Source organism: Scyliorhinus canicula, chromosome 4 (genome assembly GCF_902713615.1).
Source record: "Scyliorhinus canicula chromosome 4, sScyCan1.1, whole genome shotgun sequence".
Lineage (NCBI taxonomy): Eukaryota > Metazoa > Chordata > Chondrichthyes > Carcharhiniformes > Scyliorhinidae > Scyliorhinus > Scyliorhinus canicula.
The window spans coordinates 175,870,106-175,892,500 of NC_052149.1; positions in this window are offsets into that span (position 1 = coordinate 175,870,106).

Genomic DNA, 22,395 nt, shown 5'->3' on the forward strand with positions numbered 1-22,395 from the left:
ACTTGCTCCTCAAGAAGTGCTAACCTTTGGAATGAAGCAAGATCCAGGATGAGACGTTTAAGAAGGTGAAATGGCGGGTGTCCTCTTTGAGAGTGTTGACACATTTCGACCCTTCTAAATCACAGACCGCACTGTGGGAGACCTGTGCTCCCCCCTCCTCTTCCTCCTCCTCCTCCACCCCCTCTCCCCCACCCGGCACCCCACCCGTCCCCAGCACCCCCACCCCAGGGATTTGACTGGATCGTGTGATGGACTGACCAGCTTGCATGCAGGGATCACCAGGTGGAAGATGCTACTGTGATCTTGAGTAAGATGTTGCCATATGATGTGGAGCACCAGAGCACATCGCAGAGCAGGTTGTCATCATTCTCCATCCCATGGACAAGACCCGCTGTCATTGCCAACCCAGGATCCCCAGCTCGTAGCACTGCAGGTACGTATAACAGAGGGGTGTGCAAGTGGGTGGTTTGGCGGTCTTGGAAGTGAGGGGGTGTGGTTTTGGGAAATGGTGTCCATACCCCTTGCCATCCCTTCCCTGCACCCCCTCTCTCCTAGTCGGTGAACCTGGAGGCGATCAGAACGACTTGTGCCGTTGGCCCTGGCGCACACGTTGTGCTGCCTCCCCTGCCTGTCTGGGCCCCATGTACTCCTCATCATCCCATCCTCCTCATCGGATGAGACCTGCCCTTCTTCCTCATCCTCCTCCAGCACATCACCCCTCTGCTGCGCGATGTTGTGGAGGATGCAGCAGGCCGCCACGATGCCGATGACGCTCACAGCCTGGTAATTAAGGGCCCGTCCAGTGCGATCCAGGCACCTGACGCGCATCTTCAGGAGTCCGGAGCATCGCTCAATCACACTCCTGGTCGCTGTATAGGCGGTGTTGTAGTGGATGTCTGCCGCCTCCGGATGGGTGTCATCAGCCATGGCCACAGCGGGTAACCCCCGTCACCCAGGAGCCAACCTCTCAGCCTGGGGGCGTACCCCTCCAACATGTCAGGGGTTGGCGAGTGTGCCAGGATGAAGGAAGCATGCACCCTGCCTGGGTATCGGATGCAGAGGTGTACAATGCGCAGCTGATAGTCACAGACCAGTTGAACATTCATTGAGTGGTACCCCTTTCAGTTGGTGTAGAACGGCCTGTTATCCGCAGGTGCCCGTAGGGTGACATGCCTCTTGTCTATCACCCCCTGTCTATCATCCCGGTGAACCCCATTGCCCGGGCATTCCTGGTGGGCTCGGTCCACATAGAAATGGATGTATTGCTCCACCTGGGCATACAGGGCCTCCATAATGGCACGGGTGCACCTGTGCACCGAGCTCTGTGAGATCCCGGACAGATCCCCACTTGGCGACTGGAAGGATCCTGTCACGTAGAAGTTCAAGGCGACCGTCACCTTGACGATCACCGGGTCCAGTGTCCTTCCCCTGTACCCTCGCGGTGCCAGGTATGCCATCATCTGGCAGATGTGTTGCACTGTCTCTTTGCTCAGCTGGAATCTCTAACGGCATGTCTGGTCCGGCAGGTCCTCAAATGACAGGCCATGCCGGTACATACGAGGCCTCATGCGGCGCCTCCTTGGCACCTCCTCCTCCTCCTTGGCCTGTTGGGCAGCCACCCCTCCAGAAGGGAAGGCTGCCACCTTCCCTTCTGCAGCCTGGTCCTCTACGGCCTGGTCCTTAGCTGGCCGATCTGCTGCTGCCCACTGTAGCTTCCCCTTCCTCTCAAAGCAGCTTCCGCTCATGTGGCCGCAGGGCATCTCGCAGAGCTGCGACCATCACCAGGGCGGCCACCATTGCTGGTTGAACGGCAAACGCCATTGTCTGCAGGATGAAAGGCCAACCTGTTAGCATGGTGCATAGTCCCGTGCCCAACCCGGTTCCATTGGCTACATGGTGGCCCTGGTTGGCACTGTGGGCTCTGTCTGAATTTATTACAATGTAAATGAAGAATTATTTTTCATACCAAAAACCTGTTCTTCAAATGAGATTTTTACTTTTATTTTAATGCATTTAGTAGGTCTTCACAAAAATGGTGGTGTACTTCTGCTGGAACGTAGTCAGGAAAATGCAGACAGAATGTCCTGGACTCCAAGCTGGAACTGCTGAGGTTCCTTAATAAGATAATTAGCAATAACCCAAAAATAAACCCCCCATGAACCAGTGCAATGAAATAAAATTTGGTTCAAGGTTAGTGGCTGGAACATGGCATTGTCTGCAATGCCAATGAGAACTGGGATGCCAGGTAATGAGATAGTCTGCAACTCAAGAATTTAATGTTCTTGATCTTACCTTTCAGTTGGCTTCAATTGACTCCTGATCATTGCTGTCTTCAATTAAACACTATCGCAGAATGGGGCAGATCTGCAGAGCTCCAAACTGAATGCTGGTCACAACTCTTATGTTCAAAGGGCAGATCAATTGACTAGATAAATTGATTAGATTATTTGAACAGATCAATTTACTGACTAATTTAAATTGCAGTAAATTATTAACGATTGATTAACGTGCCTGGACACAATGTGGTGGCTAGAGCCAAATGAGCGCAACCAGAGGAAACTCAAAATTCCAACTCAATGATGTGGCTGCTTTGTTGAGTGAGACTGCTTATGATGAAGAGGCTTCTCAAATAACATAAACTCCAGCGCAAAGTGTTTATGTGCACAATTTACCAATAGTTAAAATTCCATGACCTTTTGTGAAAGTTCACCTAATTCAAGGCAAAGTATACTGTCATCTGGATGGGTGTCACATCAAAACTTCACGCTAACATAATTACTGAAGTGTAGAACGACAGACACTTTCCAAAAAGATTGCCTTTGGACAGAAAAACATTCAATAGATTGCCAGAGTTCATTATTTTCAGAAAATAAATTGCAAAAATATGTCATTTCAATAACAAGCACAAGAATTACATTATGTATGTCATTTGAAATCAGTAGGTCTGAATAAAATGAAATAATTTTTTGGCATATTTACTTACAATGGGGAGGAAGGTTTGAGATCGGCAGCATTGAATTGGGCTAGAGGGTATGGGATGTGGACACCTCTGTGTTATAACCTCAGGCCAGTTAAGTCCAGGGCAGGAAGGAACATAGATAGTTTTCCTGCCTGGATACTATGAGGCCCTTAAGTGTCAAATTAATGCTCAATTAAAGGCTTCATCCTGCTGTCAGTAGTATTCAACCAGCAAGTGGTAGGGCAGTTGCTACCTGGCTTCACGAATGGTGGAGATGGGAGGGTGGGGTGGGGGGGGGGGGGGGGGGGGGAGTAGATGGGGGGGGGGGGAGTGGGGGGAGTAGATGGAGGGGGGTCCTCATTCAAAAGAATTTGGTACATAATTGCCTGATCAAGAGGCCCTGTATTGGAAAAGGGTGAGGGGTGAGGAGGGCGCATCCACTGAATGTCACGTATTTGTCCTCTCTTGAAATACTCCCCCCCCCCCCACCATCCCCTCCCAGCCAGTGATCCCCACCCAGCGACCCCCACTCCACCCTCACCTGTGTCCTCATTGATCCTGGGCTTCTAGTGGGTGCATTATCAGCAGTAGCCACCGTTCCCATTGCCGCTGATAGGCAATGGAAAGTTGCCGTCCTTTGATTGGCTGCCAGCCCTCGCATGCACGATTTCCATCCCAGGGTCCTAAATCCTGAGGAACACACAAAGCTGGTCACTTAATTGCTTGATGGTGGGCCGTCCCCAACTGATTCGCCGTAGGTCTCCCATTGGTTCTCCAGCTGACGACCGAGACTCCTGTCACCAACTTTAACTTCCACCCATTGTTACTTTTGGTTGTACTGGAAAATGAAAGTATTTAACGGTGCTCTATACAAGTGGAGTAATATTTTAGCATTTGTGTAGATTTTACTTCAAATAGTCAAAGAATCAAGGCTTTAATCAAATCTAGCTGTAGACTGATGGTTTATATTTGCACTGAATAAATTGCATTTGGATCTGACTGACCTTCTCAACATAGATAGTGGGCAGAATTCGAAGGTCCATCATGGTGGGGCCGAGGCAGCAAATACAGCGAGTCATCCAAAAATCCACTTTGTTCGGTGAGACCAGAAAAATCATGCAGTGGAATGGCCATAAAATTCCACCCAGTGTTGGGAAGCCACAAATATATTATTATGCTCATACAATCATTATATGATATTCTATGATAAATATTTACTTTATTATGTCATAAAGATATTCTAGATTGATGTAATCTAATTTTTCAGTGTGCTTTCACAGTCCTCCTGAAAATCACAATGGGCCTTTAATTTGTCAACGTCACTAATGCCCAAATATCCATAATGTATTGGGACTACATGCAAAAATTTTACACTTTCAACCAAAGCATTCATATAAAGAGCATATGGTAAAACAAATCATAAACAGATCCTTAACATCTGCAGGTTCTCAGCGTAAATTCTGGAATAGAAAGGATAAGGTAGATTTATTAACTTGTGAAAGGCACAAAACAGGGAAATGAAAATCATAGAGAGCAATCTAACAATTTAGAAACTGGCTGGAATGAGGAAAATGGGGGTGAAACTGGACAACGTCAGCAGGGTGAAATGGGCTCATAATGAATCAGTGTGTGGCCTATGGTGAATGAATGGGTAATAAAATCAGATATGATGAATGCAGGCTGCTGATTTGCTATAAGCTTGGCTGCTGTCGGCATTGATCATGCACGCCCCATTATAGAACATAGAACAGTACAGCACAGAACAGGCCCTTCGGCCCTCGATGTTGTGCCGAGCAAATGATCACCCTACTCAAACCCACGTATCCACCCTATACCCGTAACCCAACAACACCCCCCCCCCCTTAACCTTACTTTTTTTTTAGAACACTATGGGCAATTTAGCATGGCCTATCCACCTAACCCGCACATCTTTGGACTGTGGGAGGAAACCGGAGCACCCGGAGGAAACCCACGCACACACGGGGAGGACGTGCAGACTCCGCACAGACAGTGACCCAGCCGGGAACCGAACCTGGGACCCTGGAGCTGTGAAGCATTTATGCTAACCACCATGCTACCGTGCTGCCCAATTATAAATTGCAAAAAAGCTGTGAGATACTTATAAAAATTAGAATTAACAATTTAGGTATAAATAGAATATTGGAGAGGGGGAGTGATATTTTTTTAAAATCTTGTGATTTCTCAATTGATTCCTTGAAGTCTGCACCACAAGCATAACATTGCTAAGCCAAAGCCTGGTTTCTGATTTGGCTCAGAGATGTCGGGTGACATTTTCTGTTTGCGAGCTAAGTGTTGATGTCGGGACTGAACTGCTTGCAGTTCACGTTTCCGTTGGGGGCAGCCTTTCTGCAGCAATTCAGACATGCTAATGGGCCAGCACTCTGCCCATGTGAATCAAGAGCAATTCTCATTCCCGCTGACGTTGGATTCACTGGAGTAACAATTGGTGCTGGAGAGCTTGACAAGCTGGAGCTGCTTATAAGCACTCCACTCCTCGCACGCTCCCATCCCAGCCAAGAAGATGGCTCCATAAAGAATAGCACCACGCTTCATGGACACGCAGCTTGATAGCATGTTGGATGCGGTGGAGGAGAGGCGGGACATCCTCTTCCTTAGGGAGGGTAGAATGCTCCCACAGTCATCGAACAGGCCTGGGCAGAGCCAGCCGGGGCGGTCGGGCCTCACAAGCAGTCAGTGTCACAAGAAAATGAACAACCTCCTTCAGGGCAACTCGGGTGAACCACCACCTCTGTTTTCCTGGTATCACTCGTCCATCACTCCTCACATATACCTATCATCCTCTGAAACACTTGTCTGACCAATCATCAGCTCATTATGGAGTCTGATGCCTTCTTTTTCTGTCCTTCATCCTGCTGTAAATTTGACACCTGAGTCTGGAAGTTTGTTACATATTCATAAATTCATAAGATATAGGAGCATAATTAGGCCATTTGGCCCATCGAGTCTGCTCCGCCATTAGATCATGGCTGATCTCATCCTGGCCTGAACTCCACCATCCTGCCCATTCTCCATAATCCTTCAACCCATTGCCAATTAAAAATCTGCCTGACTCCTCCTTAAATTTATGCTGTGTCCCAGCATCCCCGGCACCCCTGTCCCTATCAGTGAGTGGCACCGGGCCTGTGATGTGGGGAGCCTCCATCCTCACCACCCATCCTTGGCAACAGGGATCCTGCTGGTTGCCGCAACCCATCCATAGGCTCTGAGGCCCCTATCCTGTCTCCCCACTGGGGTTACTGTGGGTGTTCTCATTGGATGGGCCATGTGTTATCCTGCCAGCAGGGTGGAACCTGGTTGTGCAGTGGAGAGGGTCACAGTATGCCACCAAAATGCCTCATGCTTAGAGGCTTGTGCGTGGGCAGGTCCTGCTGATGAGGATGAGGCATTTCAGTGGGCTACTATATTCAGTACAATGGGCTACAAAGCCAAGATGATTGGTAAATTGTACTGACAGGATTGTTTTACGACGGTGTCATCTAGCCGCTAGGAGCAGCGATCCCCCAACCCACAAGGGGCCAGCACGGCACTGGAGCGCTTCATGCAGCTCCAGCTGCCGAAATGGGCCCGGCACTGCCGACGCAGGTCCACACATGCGTGCCACTGCCAGCGCAGGTCCGCGCATGCGTGCCACTGCCAGCGCAGGTCCGCGCATGCGTGTGGGTTGCCATCTCCGGGCCGTCCCCCACGCAACATGGTGGAAACCTACAGAGGCCCGGTGCAGAGGAACATAGGCCCCCCCCCCCCCCCGCGGAATTAGCCCGCCCGCCAATGGGTAGCCCTCGATCGCGGGCCTGGCCAACATGCAGGCCACCCCGGGAGTCGGATCCCCCCTTCCCCCCACCAGGACGGCCCCCGCAACCAGAATGGTGAGGTCCCGCTGGGTAGGACCACACGCAAACAACGCCGGTGGGACTCGGCCATTGGTGCCGATTCTCCCGCCGTCAGAACGCCGTGGTGGGATTCGCGACCCCCGCACCATCGATTCTCCGACCTGGCGCGGGATTGGAGAATCCCGCCCCATATACCTTTTGGTCTGTTTTCTTTTGGTTTTGTGTAATCAAAACTAGAGCCACAAAGATCTTTTTATACAGTCTGAGGCAGTTTACACTTGGATCTTTTAACTTCACAGGAGATGTCCCATGCATCCTTACATTTCTCCGAGTGCATTTTGATTTTTTTTTATAAGAGAAAATTATTAACTGCAGAAAATGGCCTGGAGCTTCCACTCAATTGCACTCCAAGAAATGCCACAAGAGTATTAATGAAAATGAAATGAAATAAAAATCACTTATTGTCACAAGTAGGCTTCAAATGAAGTTACTGTGAAAAGCCCCTCGTCGTCACATTCTGGCACCTGTTCGGGAAGGCTGGTTCGGGAATTGAGCAGGACTGCATGGTGGCACAGTAGTTAACACTGCTGCCTCACAGCTCCCGGGACTGAGGTTCAATTCTGACCTCGGGTGACTGTCTGTGCGGAGTTTGCACTTTCTCCCAATGTCCAGGTGGGTTTCCTCTGGGTGTTCGGGTGTTCCGGCTTCCTCTCACAGTCCAACAATGTGCAGGTTGGCTAGATTGGTAATTGCCCCTTAGTGTCGAAAAGGGTGGGTGGGGTTACTGGGTTATAGGAATAGGCTTGGGGCTCAGGCCTAGGCACGGTGCTCTTTCCATAGGTTAGTGCAGACTCGATGGGCCAAATGATCTCCTTCTGCACTGAACAGATTCTATGATTCTAGGAAGCACATTCATCACAACTTACCTTTCTGTGAAATTTTACGCTGGTTTTACAAATACCACGCTAGAAGTTGTTCCATACAAAACTGATCACATCCCCAGGGTGAATTAACCATTGGCAGTTTCTGCTAATTGTGCTCATTCACAGGCCTTGTTAGAGGGTCCACAATTAAGATGGAACTGCTGGGCGCAAAGATAGAGATACATTTTGAAAGGTTTTGAATGTTTTTTTTTACATTATTAAAGGACTCGTTACAGCGCAGAATGAGGCCATTCAGTCCATCGTGTCTGGCTGGCTCTTCAAATGAGCGTTATGACTTAATGCCATTCCCCTGACTTTTCCCAGTACTCTTGCAGATTAGCCGGGTTTCTCAATTTTCCAATTCACTGCAGAGGGACCGCAAAATCACGTTGCCATGAATGGACGGAGAATCCCACTCATTGTTTCTTTTCAAATAATCATCTAATGCCTTCTTGAGTGCCTCGATTGAACCTGCCTCCAACAGACTCCTAGGCAGTGCATTCCTGACCCCAACCACATTTTGCGTAAAAAAAGTTTATTGCAGTTCCCTAACAGAGAGGTTGACCCTCTAATGGATTCTGTTGACAACCATTATGCTATATAATTTGATATGTATTGAAATAAGTAAGTCACTATTAGTCACCATACACCAACTTTTCCACAGAACAGCAGGATCTTTAGACAGATTTCCCAAACACATAGCTGGCAAGCCAAGAGTTTCAGTGATCTTCACTTGCAGCATCTTACTTTGAAATCCCATGGTGGGATTTGAACTCACATCCTGGATTATGAATCCAAACCACTGAGTTATTAGTCTGTTAATATAGCCAGTTTGCCTTGTTTGTGTAATTAATTACATATACCTTTACTAATACTCTCATGCATCGGAAGGATTTACAGATCATGTAGCTCTCCAAATTTTCCCATCCGCAACAATGCCTGCTTGTGTTGGGCTGGAAAATCCTTTCCCAAGTGCAATTATGGGTGGAGAATTTGGTGTGCTTCCCCCAGCCACAATGGTGAGTCAACGTGCCAAATTGTCTGTTCTTCACTTCGTTATGTATGCATAAACGAGCAGCATGTCGTATCTCATGGTGGGGTGGGCTGGGATTTGTCCACCCTGCCATGACCTCATCAGGTGATATTTCTAGGTGCAATATTTAAACAGAACCGGCTCACACACACTCTGCAAACCGGCATGGCCTACAGAAGAGACAAGTGCTGTGCCCTAAATTCAGCAATAAGGTGCAGGCAGCACTCCTCCAGGCAGTCAAGGACAGGCAGGAGCTCCATTGTCCCTGTGTTTTTCACCAACCTCACTACCAAGGCTTGGGAGCAGGTCACCAGCGCAGTCCGCTCCAGTGCACCTGAGAAGAGGACCATTAGAAGAGAGGGTAAGAAGAGAATGAATGATCTCAACCACCCCACCAGGATATGTCAGCTTTCTCCTCAACTCACACTCTGATAACGTCATCTGCATTTGCAGGGTTGAAGTCCACAGGAATCTTACATACTACCAGCACAAGGGACATCATCATCGATTCCCTCACATTGTCATCTCTTGTTACATCCTGCATAAGTCGCATCTTCAGCACTTACCTAGGTCCACTCAACACACACAGCAGGCAGGCATGCTTATCATCTGCATGGGCAACTGTCTGGCTCATGGTCTGTTCATCTGTCTTTATGCAGGAAAAGATCGCCCACAACAGGGACATATCGTAGACAGGAGGGGAGTTACCAGAGCTCAGGCTCAGAGCAACCGGAATTCTGCATGCCTTGGCTTTACAGTAGATGTCCACCAAGGTCACCACAGACAACAGGGCATAGCAGTCAGCTGGCTCCCTCTGCCTCTGCTATGGGTGTCGGGCTAGCACCTAGATGTGGGGAGGCAGTGGCGTAGTGGTATTATTGTTGGACTAGTAATCTAGAGACCCAAAGTCATACTCTGGGGACTCGGGTTTGAATCCCACCATGACAGATGGTGAAATTTAAATTCACTAGAAATGCGGAATTAAAAGTCTAAAAGGTGACCATGAAACAATTGTCGATTGTCGTGAAAACCCATTGGTTCACTAATGCCCTTTTGGGAAGGAAATCTGTTGTCCTTACCTGTTCTGGCCTATATGTGACTCTGGATTACTAGTCCCAGTGCCAATACCACCATGTAGGTGGTGATATTCCTGAAGATGTGTTAATTAAAATAAGTTCTGTATGTACAGTGCAAATTAATTTTAATAGTATTTCTTTCAGAACTAATAAACATGTAATGACTTCACCAGCTGGTTCGCACTCTCAAACCTATGGGGGAAAGCAAGAGAGTGTAGCTAATTGGGTAGCTATTTCAAAGGGATGACATGGGCATGATGGGCTGAATGGCCTTCTTCTGCATTGTATGATTCTCCTCCCAATTTTAAAGGACATGTTAAATACTATGAATTGTTCTTCTCCTCCCTGGTAAAGTGCTCTGTGACTTCTTTCTCTGTGATTAATAAATAGAAGAGTTTGAGAGAGAAATGTTAATCAATGCGAGCAGTACTGCATTGAAAAAGAAAAAAGCATTTGTTTGCTGCAGCAAATCATGTCGGAGACAGCTCTTGACTGTCAAAAATTTATGGTGCATCCACTATCTTACGCTTCAGTGCTTCAATCAGTACCTTTTGTGTCATTGCAGGGATGGACAGCAAAGAAATCCCAAGGGCTGCTGAACTGGTAGATAAAACTAAGGTAGGGGCGGGGGATGTCTTTAGTGAGTGACAACTAAGAATGAGATTAAACAGAATGACCAATATGTTGATATGGAAGCTGAATGATGCGAGCTACATTTCTATATTTGCATTATTTCACTTAACATTTTTCTGACACAAAGCTGAACTTCAGTTCCGACATATTCCTTTGGCATGGCGCTAATTTATTGGGTTAATACCTGTTGTGTTAACAGCCTGGTTATAGCCAGATGCTCCATCTTGCAAATATCCCTCTAATATGGAATCTCATTTGAAATATAACAGCATTTCAGTAAGTATCATGTTCAATTCTAACTGAAAGGTTTCCAAACTGTTGCGCAGGAATTGTAATTTGGCCCTCAAACAAATCTTATTTCAATCACAAAAGCAGCATTGAACGCAGCAATTGAATGAGACTTCCTTTTATACTGAAACATGTTCGATTTAAAATGCTGCAGAATGTCATCAATTCATATTCTGATTGAAATTTGGTTCTGAAAATTACATAAAAACAATTTCTATTTTCAGTGTTTGATCTCCGTGTGAAATGCTGGTGTCCTTGACTCAGGTTTGATCACTATTAATATCTGCATATCCTCATTTAGTGAATATTACCAAATCTCGGGTAAGGAAGTCACAAAGCACTTTGCCAGAGAAGAGAGCACAGGCTTAGAATCATTGAACACAGAATAATGCCATTCATCCCATTGTGCATATGTCATGGGCGCGATTCTCCGCAAATGCGGCGAGTCGTAAAGGCTGCCGTGAAACTGGCCGTGTTTCACGGCAGCCTCCGCGGCCCCTCCCGGGACCGATCCTCCCCCCCGGGCGGGGCTAGCAGTGGGGCCCCGTGAAGCACGGTATCGCGGCCTTAGCGACCATCGCTAAGTCCGCGTGCCAAGCGTCACGATGGCTGACGCGCACAATGATGTCAGCCGCGCATGCGCGGGTTGGACGGCTCCAACCCGCGCATGCGCGGATGACGTCATCACGCAGACGCGTCAAACCCGCGCATGCGCGGGCCGTCATGCCCCTCAGCCGCCCCGCTGACTGATCCTGCGGGGCAGCGGAAGAAAAATAGTGCACTGGTATCGGACACGCTGCCCGCGATCGGTGCCCACCGATCGCAGGCCCATGCCACCCACGGCCGTGCCAATCGGTGCCATGGTTGTCCGGGACGGGCACTTTGCGGCCGTTTTCACGAATGCTGAAAGCAGGTGTGATCGCGGCCGTGAAAACGGCCGTAAACTCCGCGGCATTCGGCCTGCGGAGAATCGCTGTTCGCCGTCAAAAACGGCGAGCAGCGATTCGTGTCGGGGGGCGGCCGGATGGGGGGGAGGAGAATAGCGGGAGGCCGTGAAAATTGTCGGGATGGCCCTCCCGCTATTCTCCGACCCGTCGTGGGCAGCAGAGAATCACGCCCCATCCCTTTGAAAGAGCTATCCAATTAGTTATATTCCCATGCTTTTTCCGCATAGATCTGCAATTGTTTTCTTTTTCCTGGATACAAAACGTGTTTTGAAAGTTGCCTTCAGATCACCTTACCCAACCTTCTCGGGCAGTGTCTTCCAGATCATAACAACTTGCTGCATTTTTTTAAATGTCTCCTTATTTTGTCTCTGGTTCTTTTGTCAATTATATCTGTGTCCTTAGCTTTCTGACGCTGATGGCAATGGAAACATTTTCTCCTTATTTATGCCATGAAAGTGCCTATCATTTTGAAAAATTGCACTTAATCTTCCCTTAATATTCTCTGCCCTAAGGAGAACAATCTAGATTCTCTCGTCTTACCAAGTTTTACAAATGCAGAACTTTACGAGGTGGGTATGTTTTAAAATGTCTCCTTTAACTTAAGGTAGAGTGTTCTGGAGGGAGGATAATAGTGGTCATACTAAACCTCCAAGGACGGGCCTTGTATCAATCAAGTAAGCCGATGATAAGAGTTGACTATCTGTTTGAAAAGAAGAAAACAAAACAGGCAAGACTTTTGGGGTTTAAGAAACAAGGGCTGAAACTTTCCAGCCCTTCATGCCAGCGGAACCTTCCGCTGAGAGATGGAACAGTTTAGGCCTATATTCGCTGAGCTTAGAAGAATGAGAGGAGATATAATTGAGGTTAAGGGGGATTGACAGGGTGGATGTTTCCCCTTGTTGGTCATTCTCGGATGAGAGGCCGTAGTTTTAGGCTAAGGGGTGACAGATTTAAAACAGAAATAAAAAGGAATTACTTCACTTAAAGGGTCGTGAATCAGTGGAATTCTCTACCACAGACTGCAGTGGGTACCAGAACACTAAAAACAAATTTTAGGAGGAGATAGATAAGTTTTTAATTGGTAGCAATGAGAGAATTTGCAGAGCGGGCAGGAAGGTAGAGATGACACCAAGATTAAATCAGCCATGCTCATATTGAATGGCAGTGTAGGCTCAAGAGGCTTAATTGCCTACTTCTGCTCCTGGTTTTTATGTTCTTATCAGCAATTTCAATGGCTTGCTGGCAGTGGTGGTGGTGAGGAAGAGGGTTGGTTGGAAAATTCCAGCCTGGGAGTCCACAAGGAGGCCTTGTTAGTGGAAGTTGGGTTCTGGAATATTCAGACTGAGTCTAAATGGAATGATTTTCAAAGGGCACTGGAGGATTCGACCTGGCATTGTCCTGCTGGAAATATGGGATTAACTTGGGACTTGATCTTGTAATGTTATGTTTTTCAACCAAAATGCAATGTACAATGAAAGAAATTGTAAGACATATCCCATTATCTTCTCTCCCTGCAGATGTTGCCAGACCTGCTGAGATTTTACAGCATTTTCTCTTTGGTTTCAGATTCCAGCATCCGCAGTAATTTGCTTTTTTCCCATTGTATTATGTGAAGAATCCCATGGTTCATGTGAAAGTAGTTTACGAGTACCATATTAGTTAGCTACAAAGTATTGCTTGATATATGTTGATTTTAGTTTGTTTGTTACAATAAAAGATTTAAAATGTGAAATATTGTCCTTTGGTTTGTCATGACAATGGATCATAGTCCCGAGTTATGTATGGATGTATTGAAGTTTTAAATAAGACATAAGTTTTTTTTAAAGGACACCCAAGCAAAAACTGGCTGAGACTACAAAGTAAATACTTGCTAGAATTCCGATGCGGATTATACACCGTCCTGAGAGAGACAATGGAATGTCATATGCTTTTTCAGGCAGAAACATTTCAAAGGAAGAGATGCCATACAAAAGCGGAACTGTAATCTCCTGTGGAGATAATGGAAGCTCAGCAGAGATCATCTATTGCGAGTCTTATCCCAGACATTTTTTCCCCTTCCAGAAATACACATGAAAAGAGCTTAGAAACCAACTGCAATCCTTGTCTCTGTGCTAGACTGGTGTCCTAGTTCTACTGTGTATGATGTGTAGGTCACAGCTAAAGAGAATTCACAAGGCACCCCTGGTCTGGCATGTAAAAGGGGCCCGATTCTCCGCTCCCGCGCGGCATCGAGAAGGCAGTTGTGAACTCGGCTGAGTTTCACGAAGGTGGCGGTGGCCGCTCCTCAGACCCTATTCAACCCCCCCCCCAAGGGGGATAGGAGCGGTGTTGTGAGAAACTCGGCCGCCGGGCCTTGACGCTTAAGGCGGTGCGCCGAGAATGACGCGACGGCGGCGCCTAAGTGATGTCAGCGGCGCATGCGCAGGTTGGCCGGCTCCAACCCGCGCATGCGCGATTGCCGTCTTCCCCTCCGCTGCCCCGCAAGGCATGGCGGCTTGATCTTGCGGGGCGGCGGAGGGGAAAGAGTGCGTCCCTTGAAGACGCCAGCCCGACGATCAGTGGGCACCGATCCCCTTCTGAGCATGGCAGTGGTGCTCACTCCCCTCTCCGCCCCTCTCAAGCCACAAACGAACCTTTGGCGCCATGTTCACGACGGCAGCGACCAGGTGTGGTTGCCGCTGGCGTGAACAGGTCGGGAATGTCAGGCCACTAGGCCCATCCGGGCCGGAGAATCGCCGGTCGCCGTGAAAAACGGCGAGCGGCGATTCTCCGAGCGGCGGGGGGGGGGGGGGGGGGGGGGGGGGGGGGGAGAGAATCGCGGGGGGTGCCAAGGCGGCATGTCGTCAGTCGCCCGGCGTGGGGAGCGGAGAATCGCGCCCAAGGTTTCTCTCTGATAGCTGCAATCAAGTCACGGCAGCAAATCCACAATTAACAAGGAAGCAGGAGAATTCCTTTCAACCAACCTACCTTTAGAACCAAGAATCTCCAAACCAGTGCTACCAAATCATCCAGCTTACTGGCCGCAAAGTTACACCATCTATTCCTCATGGACAAGCCAAAGACTGATTAGGATATCTTTTTAAACTTTGATTTTTGGAATCACTTCTCATTTCTAATCAGTGTGTCTGTAAGTTGCATTTTATTATTTCCTTCTCGTGTTTTAGTATCGAATGAGCTAACTCTTTCTTTAAATCAATGAAGCCTGGTTAAGTTGGCTCCTTTTAAAATTTAGCTACATTTGGACTAGAAAAAAGTATCCATGAGGAAAGGGATTTTAAATTAACCAAGAGAGTTAAATAAAGAAGAGGAGTGAGTTTATCTCTTTCTCAGCTGGGAGCATAATATTTTGGGGGTTACTTCATTTGGAATCACAACAAATTGTGGGATTTCAACCAACGGCTGGTTGTAAAGGTTATTTCCATTGGTTGTTTGGGAAATTCAGCCATATTTTTTAAAATCACTCTCTTTGGATTGTGGCACTAAGTAGCAGAAGTGGTGTCATAATAGTAAATTTTGTCTTAATTCTTTCCAAGACTTCCTAAAGTAATAAACCTAGATTTGAACACAATACTCTAACTGAGGCTTATTGATTTATAAAGGTTTCCTGTAACACCCTTGTGTTTTTTTTCAGTGCATTGATTTATAAAGCAAAGCATCCGGTGTGCGCTGTTTTAACAGCTTAATCAACTAATCTTGATACCTTCAAAGCTTTGTCAATGCGCACCCTCTTGTTCTTGCAACCTCATTAAAATTGGCGACTTGGGGGAAGATTTCCTCTCAGTGGTTTTGTCACAAATTTATAGGGCGTGATTCTCTGCTCCCCACGCCGGGTAGGAGAATCGCGGGAGGGCCCCCTGACAAATTTCACGCCCCACTGGCGCCCCCGCGATTCCCCCACCATCCCCGCTCGGAAGAATCGGCGCTCGCCGTTTTTCACAGCAAATGGCGATTCTCCGACCCGTTCACGGCCGGTGTGGCGGCAAACACACCTGGTCGCTGCCGTCGTGAAACGGGAGTGAGAAGCCCGTTTGGGGCTTGTAGGTGGCCTAGCAAGGAAAAAGCACTACAACTGTGCTCGGGAGGGGACAGGCCCGCGATCGGTGCCCACCGATCGTCGGGCCAGCGTCCAAATCGGACGCACTATTTCCCCTCCGCCGCTCCGCAAGATCAAGCCACCACGTCTTGTGGGGCAGCTGAGGGGAAAGACGGCCACCGCGCATGCGCGGATTCGTGCCATCAGCGTCATGACGTCAGCCGCGCATGCGCGGGTTAGAGCCGGCCAACCTGCGCATGCGCGGCTGACGTCATTAGACGCGCCGGGAAAAATCGGGAGGGCCGTCGTGAACTCGGCCGAGTTTCACGACGGCCTCGGAGGCCGCTTCTTGCCCCCTATTCTCCCCTCCCGGCGGGGCTAGGAGCGGCGCTCCATAACTCTCGACCGCGGGGGCGTCGCGCCAAGAATAACGCGGTCAGCGCGCCTAATGACATCAGCCGTGCATGCGCAGGTTGGCCAGCTCCAACCCGCGCATGCGCGGCTGACATCATGATGCTGATGGTAGGAACCCGCGCATGCGTGGTGGCTATCTTTCCCCTCAGCCGCCCCGCAAGACGTGGCGGCTTGATCTTGCAGGGCGGCGTTGGGGAAATAGTGCGTCCGATTTGGACGCCGGCTCGACGATTGGTGGGCACCGATCGCGATCCTGTTCCCTCCCAAGCACAGTCGTGGTGCTCTTTCCTTGCTAGGCCACCTACAAGCCCCAAACGGGCTTCTCACTCCCGTTTCATGACAGCAGCGACCAGGTGTGTTTGCCACCATCGTGAAACGGCCGCGAACGGCAGGCCGGAAGGGCGAACGGCGATTCTTCCGAGCCCAGGGTGGGGGGGGGGGGGGGGGGGGGGGGGGGGGGAGAGAATCACGGGGGCTCCAGGGGTGCATGAAATTTGTCGGGAGGCCCCCCGCGATTCTCCCACCCGGCGTGGGGAGCGGAGAATCGCGCCCCGATCTTTATATATGGGTTTTTGATATCACCATTGATCAGGAGCAGCTTTGATTGTGATCACTGAGAATTTCCCACTCACAACCATCTAACCTAACCAAAATAAAACTAGACATGTGGCTTCCTGCCTCCTCAACAAATATACTAATACTTGTCCGCAATCTTAACAGTGCAGTGGCGAAAGTAATGGAGTTAGAAGCAATCACAAGGTGCAGACTTTACAGCAGTCACCTAAACCTGACTGTGATGGAGTGAAACGAGAACACTTTGGTGCAAACTTTAACTCCAGAGCAGGAAAGTGACAGTGTACACAATCTGTCCAGCTGGAAGAGACAAAGGCAACGCGTTGTGAGGTAAATTCCCTCAAAATACATGAGGGAAATCAGCAAGAAGCGGCATAAAATCTGGCAACCCAGAGGCCATTCACCTGACCTAAGCTCTGTACAGGGATATGGAGGAATAGCAGCAGTTCCCGAGTGTGTGGGGGAATCCAGTGCAGTGGAGACCGCCTCCTTGGGGGATCTCTATCATTTACTGAAACCACAAAGGATTAAGTAGAAAGTACTCTTTGATCCCATTAGAGTTGCGAAGATGCCTACACTTCCGGGTAAAGGTAATGTTAGGTTCCCGTAGGTAGAAACAAACTGCTGGCACCAAGTAAGGGGTCCATAACAGTGTGAGACTAGATTAAATGGAAGAGGTTTAGAGTAGGGAGCAAGAGAAGCTGGTTTTACACAGAAGGTTTTGAGGTTGTTGATATACACTGATAAAGATATTGAATGAAACAGAGATCATACTAACAATTAAAGGATATGTCACATGGCTGGTTGCAGGGAAGGGATACAAAGGTACATTGGAACAGAGGAATTACATGGTATTTGGACTATTGCTTATGCCAAGAATAATTAATAACAGGGCAGCATGGTGGCGCAGTGGTTAGTGCTGCTGCTTCACGGCGCTGATGTCCCAGGTTCGATGCCAGCCCTGGGTCACTGTCCGTGTGGAGTTTGCACATTCTCTCCGTATTTGCGTGGGTTTCGCCACCACAACCCAAAAGATGTGCAGGATGAATTGGCCATGCTAAATTGCTCCTAAATTGGAAAAAATGAATTGGGCACTCTAAATTTTTTAAAAAACAGAATAATTAATAACATGAAATAAAAGACCAAAATTAACTGGTTCCATGTTATAAATTTCTTAAACTTACTCCCTCTAAGCTATTTGGGTCAATGGTTTATTTGTTTTTTTATAAATTGAGAGTACCCAATTAATTTTTTCCAATTAAGGGGCAATTTAGCTTGGTCAATCCACCTAGCTTGCACATCTTTGGGTTGTGGGGGCGAAACCCACGCAAACACGGGGAGAATGTGCAAACTCCACACAGTCAGTGACCCAGAGCCGGGATTGAATCTGGGACCTCGGCGCCCTGAGGCAGAACAAAGACAAGTACAGCACAGGAACAGGCCCTTCAGCCCTCCAAGCCTGCGCCGACCATGCTGCCCGTCTAAACTAAAATCTTCTACACTTCCGTGGTCCGTATCGTTCTATTCCCATCCTATTCATGATTGTCAAGATGCCCCTTAAACGTCACTATCGTCCCTGCTTCCACCACCTCCTCTGGCAGCGAGTTCCAGGCACCCACTACCCTCTGTGTAAAAAACTTGCCTCGTACATCTCCTCTAAACCTTGCCCCTCGCACCTTAAATCTATGCCCCCTAGTAATTGACCCCTCTACCCTGGGAAAAATTCGCTGACCCTCATAATTTTGTAGACCTATATCAGGTCACCCCTCAACCTTCTTCGTCCCACTGCGCCACCGTGCTACCCCAGAGGAGGGGGGGCTGTCGGTGCTTTATACTGCATTAATGCAGTATTCATCCCGAAAATGACTCTGAGTTTTCAGACAGCAGGCAATAAATTTTCCTCAGATATGCCTTTAGTGGTGCTGGATGCCTGGGAAACCTGGAATCATTCAAGAGATCATTGGATGCAGAAATCTAGTGCCTGTATGGTGTTTTTGAAATGATAAATTAAAATGGGATGAATGGGCTATTTCATTCCATAACTATTTGCATCATAAATGATCAATTACCTTCAGTGTTGCAATATGGTGTATACTCATTATTTATCCCCATACGACATGACATTTCATGTTTATTCAACTGTGCACCTCAGATATTTCTGCATGTCCTCTTTACTTAACAAAACACTAATTATTTTTATTCATTTCATTTACTACTGATGCAACATATTTTACATTTATCAACATGACATTGATGTTTACAAGGTATTGAAAGCATTTACTCTTCCACTATATTTTCCTCTTATATTCAGGATTAGCTTGTCAATATACTAATGACCTGGAATAAGAGTTACGTCTGAGATTATTTTTTATTGGCTTAAATAATAAAATGGGCATTTTGTGCTGAAATATATTCTGAAGGCTTTCATTTAATTCTGCACTAAATTGAATAATTCCATCTTGTTTCAAAATACTGACAAAGATAATGAAATAATGGTTTATAGTTTAGTGCTTAATAGTTAGTCCATTAAAACACTGAGAGTTAGGGCAGCACGGTGGTGCAGTGGTTAGCACTGCAGCCTCATGGCGCCGAGTTCCTACGTTCAATCCCGGCTCTGGGTCACTGTCCGTGTGGAGTTTGCACATTCTCCCTGTGTTTGCATGGGTTTTGCTCCAACAACACAAAAATGTGCAGGGCAGGTGGATTGGCCACACTAAATGCCCCTTAATTGGAAAAAATGAATTGGGTACCCTACATGTAAACAAAAGAAAACAAAACACTGAGAGTTATCACAAGTAAAGACAGAAAGTGTATGCATGGTTTCACGTCTTGGCATTAAGAAGCATCACATTAAGATACATATATATATATAAATCACCTGACTCCCCAAAGCTTATCCGCCATCTAAAATAATTCAGGAGTGTGAGGGAATACTCTCTGCTCCAGCAACACTCAAGAATCATAGAGTCATAGAATTTACAGTGCAGAAGGAGGCCATTTGGCCCATTGAGTCTGCACTGGCCCTTAGAAAGAGCACCCTACCCAAGCCCACACCTCCACCCTATCTTCATAACCCAGTAACCCCACCCCACCTTTTTGGATACTAAGGGCAATTTAGCATGGCCAATCAGCCTAACCTGCACATCTTTGGATTGTGGGAGGGAACTGAAGCACCCGGAGGAAACCCATGCAGACACAGGGAGAACATGCAGACTCCGCACAGACAGTGACCCGAGCCGGTAATCGAACCTGGGACCCTGGAGCGCTGATGCAACTGTGCTAACCACTGTGCTACCATGCTGAACCACCTACGGCAAAGCAGCATGTTGAATCGGCATCCCATCTAGTACTTTGAACATTCACTTCTTCCACCATCAGTGCATAGTGGCAGCAATGTGTACCATTTTGCAAGGTGCAATGCAGCAATCACCAAACCTCCAACAGCCCTTCCAAGTACAGCAGACGCATAGGAACATCACCATGTTCCCCTCTGAGCCACACACTATCCTGAGTTGAAACTATCTTGCTGTTCCTTCACTGTAGCTCGGTCAGGCCTTTAACTCCCTTCCTAACAGCACTATGGGTGTACCAACACTAGATGAACTGCAGCAGTTCAAAAGAATTGCCAAATACCACCTTCCCAAGATCAATTAGGAATGGACAGCAGGTGCAAGCATTGCCAGGGATACTCACATCCCAGGAATTAATCAAAAAGTGTTGTTGGCATTAGGTAAATGAAGAGAAGAGAGGAGGCTCACCTGGCGATGGCCTAGATCTGTTGAGCAAAATAATCTGTGTCTGTGCTGTCACCACTTTGTAATACTACACAATGTTCCAGCAATATAGGGAAGAGTTATTCTTCTTTTCTGATGTAATGAACTTTGATGTGACTTTTCCTGATCAATTGTTGGCCAACACCAAAGTTAATTTTACAGTTATATCAGATAAATTGTCCACTAATAGGTAACTGAATATAGTGTATGCACGGTCACATTTGGTTGTGTTACCATAAGGGAGAAGCCAAACCTCACTGAGACCAAGAATAGCTTGATTGATTAAGGAATGCTGTAGCCGTCTGGGATGGCCACTTGCAAAGGATCCCGGGAAATATAGAACATAGAACAGTACAGCACAGAACAGGCCCTTCAGCCCTCGATGTTGTGCCGAGCATTGTCCAAAACCAAGATCAAGCTATCCCACTCCCTGTCATTCTGGTGTGCTCCATGTGCCTATCCAATAACCGCTTGAAAGTTCCTAAAGTGTCCGACTCCACTATCACAACAGGCAGTCCATTCCACACCCTAACCACTCTCTGAGTAAAGAACCTACCTCGGACATCCCACCTATATCTCCCACCCTGAATCTTATAGTTATGCCCCCTTGTAACAGCTACATCCACCTGAGGAAATAGTCTCTGAACGTCCACTCTATCTATCCCCCTCATCATCTTATAAACCTCTATTAAGTCGCCACTCATCCTCCTCCGCTCCAAAGAGAAAAGCCCTAGCTCCCTCAACCTTTCCTCATAAGACCTATCCTGCAAACTAGGCAGCATCCTGGTAAAACTCCTTTGCACCCTTTCCAATGCTTCCACATCCTTCCTATAATGAGGTGACCAGAACTGCACACAATACTCCAAATGTGGTCTCACCAGGGTCATGTACAGTTGCAACATAACCCGGCGGCTCTTAAACTCAAGCCCCCTGTTAATAAACGCTAACACACCATAGGCCTTCTTCACAGCTCTATCCACTTGAGTGGCAACCTTCAGAGATCTGTGGACATGAACCCCAAGATATCTCTGTTCCTCCACATTCCTCAGAACCATGCCGGTGACCCTGTAATCCACATTCAAATTTTTTCTACCAAAATTAATCACCTCGCACTTGCCAGGGATACTCACATGAGTATCCCTGATACTCATTTAACCCTGATAGGGTTAAACTCCATCTGCCATTTTTCGGCCCAGCTCTGCATCCTATCAGTGTCTCTTTGCAGCCTACAACAGCCCTCCACCTCATCCACTACTCCACCAATCTTGGTGTCATCAGCAAATTTACTGACCCACCCTACAGCCCCCACCTCCAAGTCATTGATAAAAATCACAAATAGCAGAGAACCCAGCACTGTTCCCTGTGGCACACCGCTGGTAACTGGTCTCCAATCTGAAAATTTTCCATCCACCTTCACCCTCTTACTTCTATGTGATAGCCAGTTACTTATTCAATTGGCTAGTTTAGCTCACTGGGCTAAATCGCTGGCTTTTAAAGCAGACCAAGCAGGCCAGCAGCACGGTTTGATTCCCGTACCAGCCTCCCCGGACAGGCGCCGGAATGTGGCGACTAGGGGCTTTTCACAGTAACTTCATTGAAGCCTACTCGTGACAATAAGCGATTTTCATTTCATTTCATTTCAATTGGCCAAATTTCCCTCTATCCCACACCTCCTTACTTTCTTCACAAGCCGACCATGGGGAACCTTACCAAACGTCTTACTAAAACCCATGTATACGACATCAACTGCTCTACCTTCATCTACACACTTTGTTACCTCCTCAAAGAATCCAATCAAATTTGTGAGGCAAGACTTACCTTTCACAAATCTGTGTTGACTATCCCGGATTAAGCTGCATTTTTCCAAATGG